Source organism: Vespa velutina, chromosome 4 (assembly GCF_912470025.1).
Source record: "Vespa velutina chromosome 4, iVesVel2.1, whole genome shotgun sequence".
NCBI lineage: Eukaryota > Metazoa > Arthropoda > Insecta > Hymenoptera > Vespidae > Vespa > Vespa velutina.
Window position 1 is genome coordinate 4,893,932 of NC_062191.1, and position 8,514 is coordinate 4,902,445.

The following is an 8,514-nucleotide window of genomic DNA, read 5'->3' on the forward strand; positions in this document are numbered from 1 at the left end:
AACGGGGAAAAGAGAAAAAAATATCAATATTACACTTTGCTCTTTCCTTTAATTAACTTGAATAAACGAATTATTGTCTTTTCCTTTCTTCTTTTTTTTCTTTTCTTTTTTCTTTTTTGTTAACATTAATATAATTATCCGTCATGCGTTATATAAAAAAAAGAAAAAAAAAACAAAAAGAAAAGAAAGAAAAAAGATGATGAAAGGAAAAAAAGATACTGTCTGTATGAAACATGATCATACTGTTGGACGCAATATAAATAAAAAAAAAAAAAAAAAAAAAAAAAAAAAAAAAAAAAAAAAAATACCTATCTGTTACTAAAAATTCCGTTGTGCGCGAGAGAAAGAGAGAGAGAGAATGAAAAAAAAAGCAAGAGAAAGGGGGAAAAAAAAAAAGACAAAAAATTCAAGAGAAAAGAAAGAAAAGAAAAAGCAAACGAGTTTCTAATAGAAACATGAAGAATCAAGATAAATGAAAGGAAAAAAAGACGATTGGTGGTTAACCAGTGGATAGTGTGGAGTCTCGATCTACACGGCCATCTTTCGGTCGAACATCGGACATTTGCATTCGATCGTTCTTTCTTTCCGCCATCGAGATAGGATCTTAAGTTGAACGGCCATGGTAATGTTGGAGGGCTACTCGGAGGACTCTCCCAAGGAGAGATATGAAACGCCCATGGTGCCCAAGATGCGAAGGAGTCCCCGCATGGTTAAGCCAGTGTACGCTATAAGGCCAAGATCCTAAATCACATTTGGCTCTGGTAATGGGATTGCTTGGAAAGCCTAAACCCCCGGAGGAATGAAATCCCTCTGATAGTAAATCTACCTCCGTCCTATCTCTCTCTCTCTCTCTCTCTCTCTCTCTCTCTCTCTCTCTCTCTCTCTCTCTCTCTCTCTCTCTCTTTCTCTTTCTCCCTCTCTCACTACCAATCTTTCTCTTCCTCTTCCATCTCCTCTTTCTTCTGCTTATTCTTCTTCTTCTTCGTCGTCTTCGTCTTCGTCTTCGTTTTCGTTTTCGTCTTCGTCTTCGTCTTCGTCTTAGTCTTCCTTCTCTGCGATGAAATACTTCGTCGGGTGGTCGGTGGTTCACCATTTTAGTCCTGCATTCCATGCTCGCGGGAATGGAATACCGCGGAGAGATTAGCTTTATATTTCGGCTCTACAAAAGGTCCGACCAGTCTTGGTGCCAGCTCAACCTCGGCATCTCCCCTGCGTGCCGAATGGATTAGGTATATATATATATATATATATATATATGTGCGCGTATTTTTTTCTTTTCTTTTTATTTCTTCAAAATGACAGATATAAATTATAGTTGTACAACGAATCCTTGTGTTAGGAATGAATGAGAAGATTACATTAGCATGGATAGAACAAACGCAAAATGTCAACTGCACGTTCTCCACATGTAAATGACACTTATGTAAGTATGTATATATCTATTTTATTAACTCTTCGAAATGTGGAAAGACTTAAAGAAGCTTGAGATAAGAAATTATCATAAGTTTAAGTAGCTAATGCAACTTCACACGCACATATAATACGTACATATATATATATGTGTGTGTGTGTGTGTGTGTGTGTGTGTGTGTGTGTATGTATATGTATATATGACATAGAAAAATAATCGACGGCCTGGAAAAATATTTCTTCTTTTGTAAGAAAGGAGACGGGGGGAGAAAAAAAGGACGACGTCTTCTTAGAAGTCCTCCGAAATATCCAAACCATAAAACCCTTTTTGGTGAAATCTATGGAGAAAACGTCACGACGGGGGAAATATAGGATAACGGGTCAGTTTTTTTATTTCTCTTTTTTTTTTTTTTTTTTTTTTCTTTTTTCTTTGAAATAGGAAGAGACAAAATCTCAAGAGTGAAAAATGTAAAACCTAAAGAAGAGAAACTAGGGATGAGGGGGGAAAAAATTACAAGTAAGGGAGAATATGAATCTTTCGTATTTTTCTTGAAATTTTCGTATGTCGATTTCTATGAATTTTTTTTAAAGTCGAAAGGATAACGAAAACAATCGTGTCTTCGTATAAACGACGATTGTACGAATGGAGAAACTTACGGTTTTGTTCTCTCTCTCTCTCTCTCTCTCTCTCTTCTTTTTCCAAATCTAATCAATCCAATTAAATATGTTATCACTTCACGTGAAGAAATATCGACAGAAAAGACTAATTTTTGCGATTTATTTTCATCGTTAGAATTTTTTTTTTGTAGGTTTTTTTTTTTGTTTTGTTTTGTTTTTTTTTTCTTTTCGTAAAACGAAAATAATTTAAGAAATATCTTCATATTGTTACTTACCATCGAGCAAATGTCACAATGTTTTTATTGAAAAAAGTCTCGTCATATCCAAAAGAAAAATAGCAGCAAGTATCACAAAGTGTTTATTGGAAAAGTCTCGTCATATCCAAAGGAACAATAGCAGCCATTCGAACAAAAAACACGAAGCACATGGTTTTCGTTCTCGTCTTACTTGTGGCACCTCGTTTCGCGTGTTAATAAATAGCCGTGCTATTACTCACAAGCTAATTCCTCGGACACTCTCTTCATTTAACAAAGCCAATTATGACAGGCATAAATGTAAGCACTTAATAGTCGTGTACACAAACGCACGCGCGAGGAATCCCATTCTCCGAATAAAAGTCAAAAGATTTTGATCCATTTAATTTTTTATTCTGTCCTTTTTGTGTATTTTTTTCTCTTTTTTTTTTTGTTTCTTTTCCTTTTTCATAAAACTAACATACTACCCGTATGATCAGATTTATTTCTATATTTGGACAAAAATATGTTGAATCCACTCATTCAAAGTTTATTCATCCTCTCTTTCTTTTTTTCTTTTTTCTTTATTTTTTTTCTTTTTTCTTTTTCTTTTCCTCTTCTTTTGCATAAAATTATATTTATAATATATTTAAGATATTGTATACATAATCAAACTGCTCATATGTTATATATGTATTTTATATTTAAGAGATTATCATTTATATATATATATATATATATATATATATATATATATATATATGTATATATATGTATATGTATATACGCATTAAATAATATTAACTAAAGATTAAGATAAAAAAAAATGTATAAATTGTAAATACGATTGAATAAATTTTAATATGAGTTTAGCTAAATATATATATATATATATATATATATATATATATATATATATATATATACTTATATATTTACATACCTATGTGTCATTTTAAAACACAAAATTTTAATTATTTCGTATACGCTGATACATAAAAAAGAAAAATGACAAGTGCAAGTATAGCAATCAAAAGCTTTGAATTTTGTTCCATCGGACATAGCAATTGAGGAAACGAGTAAAATAATGCCTTGACATAATCGAATCGTGAAAAAAATATTAATACCTATTGAAATTAATTTTTTCCAGCTTAGACGAACACAATACTATATGAATGGACAAAGTGAAGGTTGATTGAAATAAGAGAAACATGATAATGATCTTGGCACTGAAATATGCACGCCCATTGTCTGCATAATATTCTATCGAATGAAAATCTATGAAGGACGCATTAAATCATATTTGACATATTGCATATTACAAATTGCATATTTCTTTGATAATTTTAATTAATCGATCAATAAAACAGATATTTAATAATTTCGACGGCAATAACGATAATCAACAATTTCAAAGGCTCTATATGAAAACTCTGTAATAAAAATAAAAGCAAAAAAATAAGCAAAAGTAAAAGCAAAAGAAGAAGAAGAAAAGAAAAAAGAAAAATGAAATGACTGACGATTTCTATAAACAATGAAAAAATATCACGGTAAAATATAAGAGCACGTGGCGCCGTAGTGCAGTTTCACGTCCTGCCTACGAAGAACTAATCTTCGATCGTGTCTTCGAACGAAAGGAAAGATGTAGAAGTCTTATTTAGTCACGATATCCGACGGCCGTCGCAACGAACTCGTCCGAACGTTTGTTCGATTCATTAGCAGGAAGCATAAGCAAACATACGCGGTACACCTTTCAAAGAACAAACCACCGACTTTCTTGACTTCTTCACGACTTCAGAAAAACCTTCAAGATTCTACAAAATACTTTTTCTTGCTTTCAGATTTCTTTTTCCTTTTTTTTTCTCTTTTATTTCTCTCTCTCTCTCTCTCTCTTTCTCTCTCTTTTAAATTTTATTTCCCTTTCCTAGAAGAATTCGATTTTAGAAATCTCTCAAGAAGCAAAAAGCAAATGAAAGTTTAAGACTTTAATTAATTTCCTTGAGAAGTATCGGGAAAAAAAAATTTTTACAGATATCATATTTTTTTATTCGCCTTAGAAGAAAGAATTTAGAAACGAAAAAGTCGAGATTTTTCAATATCAATTTTCATTATAAACATTGTAAATTTGTTTGGATAGCATTAAACAGCATCCATCAAATTTGTATTCAAAAATAAAAGAAATATTTCGTAATATAAGCCCGCTTATCTTATTCTTTTAACACAATTTATTTTTTTTTATGGAAACGTAATTTAAAATCTGTGTATATGTGTAAAATTCTAATATGCCTACCATGTTAGATCGTATCGTGTTTCATGCATTTATTAACACAAGAAGGAGATCCAACTGCATTCGCGTCTACATAAGGCAAGAATCGATTCGGGAACAGTGCTGCTGTTATGTGTCTTCCGAGTATTACAGATTGGAACTACTTTTGCTCTTTAAAAAACACAATCGATAAAGAAGAATTCTACTTTGACTGTTTTTCATGGAAAAATAGTTATCTTCTTTAGTAACGATACATTTAATTACAAATATTTTAACTTCGCATGAAATTAATGAAATATAATTAATTTTACGAGAGAAAAAGAGAGGTAATAAATATAATTATCAATTGTTTCTGTATAATAAATCGATGAATTTTTATTTTAATAATTTTTATCTCCAGCCACGATCGAATAAATAGAACTCTACTAAACCTACAGTCAACAAATATCTGTCGGTATTACAGATGACAAAATATTATACAATTTGTTTACGAGATTTGAATTTATCGATTAATTCCTTTTTTGTTCAAAAATCAATACACATATAGGAATATTTATTTGTTATTTAATTTATAATATTTTCAGAAATATAAAAAAAAAAAAGAAAAAAAGAAAAAAAATCATTTATAATTATTCATATCCTATCGTTCAAAAGAACGATTAGAATTCGTTTATCAAATTATCTATTTTTATTTTTAATTACGTTATTTACATCGACAACTTGAGAAATAAAGGGATTGCATCATATTTTGTATCTTACTAGTACACGCTGCAGAAACTCATAAAAAGCTGCAGACTTTGCCGAGTACTATACTGCAGGTTATTACTCTTGTCGTAAAGTTTTATGAACTGAAAATATCGAGCTTGGTTGAATATCCTGCAAGTTACATTTTTTTGTGGTTTTTAGGCACGACCACCTTGCAGAACTTTGTTTCTACTTCAAATAAAAACAATAATAACCGTATATTCATATTTGTATATATAATAAACCCTATACATATTACATTTCATATATCTACATTCATACAAGATAATAATAAAAATGTAAAATAAATATTTAAAAAAACAAACTTGTACCGATTGCTCGAATGTTTAGACTTTTAGATTCTTAGGGGAAAAAAAAAAAAAAAAAAAAATGGTGGCAAAACCGAATCGAGTAATACACAGAATTTCATTTCATTCTTAATAATAATGAATGAAATAAAAGAAAAATTATAAATTTTATTAATTCACTATGCAATACTCTTATTATCATTATTCAAATTTCACAAGAGTCAGTAATTTTTTTAATCTAAATAGGACGGTACAATAAGAATAGATAATAACGCAAATAACTTTATTTTACCTAACAAGAACGATTAGTACTTATGAGTACATCGTAAAGTCATTTCAGATACTAACATACATACATACATTACGCAATTTTTTTGATAATTCTTGCATATAAAGAACGATCATGCAGGTAAATTTACTAGAAACTATGCAAACATGAATTCGCACAGCACCGTTTCAATTCTACTTCTAGCGATGCTGTTTGCTTTGACAAGTGAGTAGTTTAGTATAATTTTCAATTTTTCTTTTCGTTTTCTAAATACTATAAAAATTATGTGAAATATTTCTAAAAGAAAAAAAGAAAAAAGCAATACTCTATAACTTATTTATTAATGTTAGAAATTTCAACTTTAATCGTACAGTTAATAACACGAATGGAATCGATCCAAGAAACTTTTGGAGTTATATCAAAGAAGCTGCAGCTAATGGAAACCAATATTTATCTAATTGGTTACAATATATTTTTAATTCGTCGAATGAACAACATGGTATGAATGTAATAACATCCACCGAAATGTCTATGGAAACAGGTAAAAATTTTATTTCTCTTTTTTTATCTATTTATGAACTTTTATTTACTAATCAACATAATTGTAATAAAGTCGTTAACAAAAAAAAAAAAAAAAAAGAAAAAATAATAAATTTTGTGAGAACGATGTCGAAGGAATGAAAAAAGTGATTATAAATTGGCTTTCTTTTTTTTTTTCTTTTTTAGATTAAACATCAATAATTAATAGCAACGCAAACGTATAATGTTTTGTGCGAAGACTAGGAGAAAAAAGAAAAGTGAAAAATAATTATTAGATAAGGAAATGAATGAAGTAATATAAAATTGGTTTTTTTTTTTTACTACACATATATATATATATATATATATATATATATATAAATTGTAATAAACAATGCGGTAAATATTATTTACGAAAATGTACATATATATATATATATATAAAATAAAAAAAAATATATATATATTTACGTCTGATATTATAGAAAATTATAGTGAACATAGAAATATTTTTCTTTCTTTTTTTTTTTTTTCTTTCTTACGTTGATCATGAAGCTTAGAAAACTGAAATTCTCGTTCAACGTTCGGACGATACATCGTCGTCACGTTAGAATAGATCGAAACGTAGTAGGAACGTTGAATGCACGTAAAATATAACTGCAATAAAAGTATAAATCCGTCCGACGTAAATGTTTCGCGAAAAACGTTTTGTGAGATGTTACCTGACCGATAGCTTCTAAATAAAAACGTGTGTCTACCTATGTGCGAAGAGCTCAGCCAGTTGGTCAAAACCGATCCAGTTTTATTACTTTTTTAACTTCTTTGAGGAAAAAAAAAAAAAAACCCTTCCACGTGTACCGATTTCGGATGGTGAAACGAACAGTTCAACGCAAGTCGTGCTATCCGACGCGAGTCTTCTAAATTCTGTCGACATTTCGTCAAAAATATTATATTTTTGGGGACAAAAAAAAATAATAATAAAAATCATGAAAAATAAGTGCGTGAAAATCGTTTGTGTGAGAATGTTACGTAATTGTAATATTATATTTGAATTATTTGAAGATTTATAAACGTACGAGGAAAGATACGTTATTATTTTATATATGTATATTATTATTATTATTTTATTACGATACACAATCACTTTGCACAATTTCACTGTTAACTAAAACTTAATCAACAAAAGAAATAATGTTTATATATTCGAAAATAAAGATCACAATAGTTGCTCAATCTTTAATACACTACGGTCGTGCGATCGTACATCAGAAAAAAAAAAAAACAAAATATATTGCTTTTAAATAATATTATAATTTAAATTGCAAAGATTATCTTCTTTCTTTTTTTTCTTTTCCTTTTTTTTTTTGTTTTTATTTTATTTTATTTTATATTAAAAATCCACTTCTTGGAGGAATATGGGAGAGTAACGCCATTTTGGAGCATCCCTTTTCTCCCCTTAAACTTCCCTGGAATTATTCGATCCACTCTCCAAGTCACATCCCCTATGCGCACGAACAACATGGTTGCTTCGCGTATCCATAGCAACACCCTATAGTGCTCGAAGATGTTCGTTTCGTTAAAGTATTCGAGGGAGAGGAAGGGACGCGAGTAATGGGGTTGATATGTCTCATCCCATACATTCTCTTCGCGCCATAAGTATCGTAAATTCTTTGGCTATGGCTCTTGCGATAAAAAAATGAGTAACGAAGTATAGTTTTATTGTTTCTTCTTTTTTTTCTTTATTATTCTCGAGATTTTGAAATTTGTTCTTACAAAACTTTATGTTTCTTATAATATTAATAATAAATAGAGAAGAGAATTAATAATTTGTGTTAGATATTTTTTTTTCTTTTTTTTTTCTTTTTTTTTTTCTTTTATATATATATATATATATATAAATTTTTTTTAAATAAATATATATATATAAATATACATTACTCCATGAAAGATTAACTTTTGAAAGAATTGCATTCTAAGATGATAAAAAATATTGTTTAGAAATATTGCAAAAAAATTAATTTTCTTATGATTTTTCATTCAATGTTATATCAATGATAATAAAGATCTTTAATATTGTACTATCGTTTTTGTTTTTATTTTTTCTTTTCTTTTTTTGTTTCTAAAATAACATAGCTAATGATGAAGTAA

The 8,514-nt window shown here is 29.0% G+C and overlaps 1 long non-coding RNA gene across 2 annotated transcripts; it reads left to right on the forward strand.

The window, feature by feature from the left end:
• The first annotated feature begins 968 nt into the window (after positions 1 to 968).
• Positions 969 to 4,442, forward strand: LOC124948407. Of its 2 annotated transcripts, XR_007100715.1 has the most exons (4): positions 969 to 1,229; positions 1,340 to 1,423; positions 1,663 to 1,790; positions 3,412 to 4,442. It is a non-coding gene; the product is annotated as an uncharacterized LOC124948407 (long non-coding RNA). The 2 variants fall into 2 exon arrangements; XR_007100714.1 differs by lacking the exon at positions 1,663 to 1,790.
• The last annotated feature ends 4,072 nt before the right edge of the window (positions 4,443 to 8,514 follow it).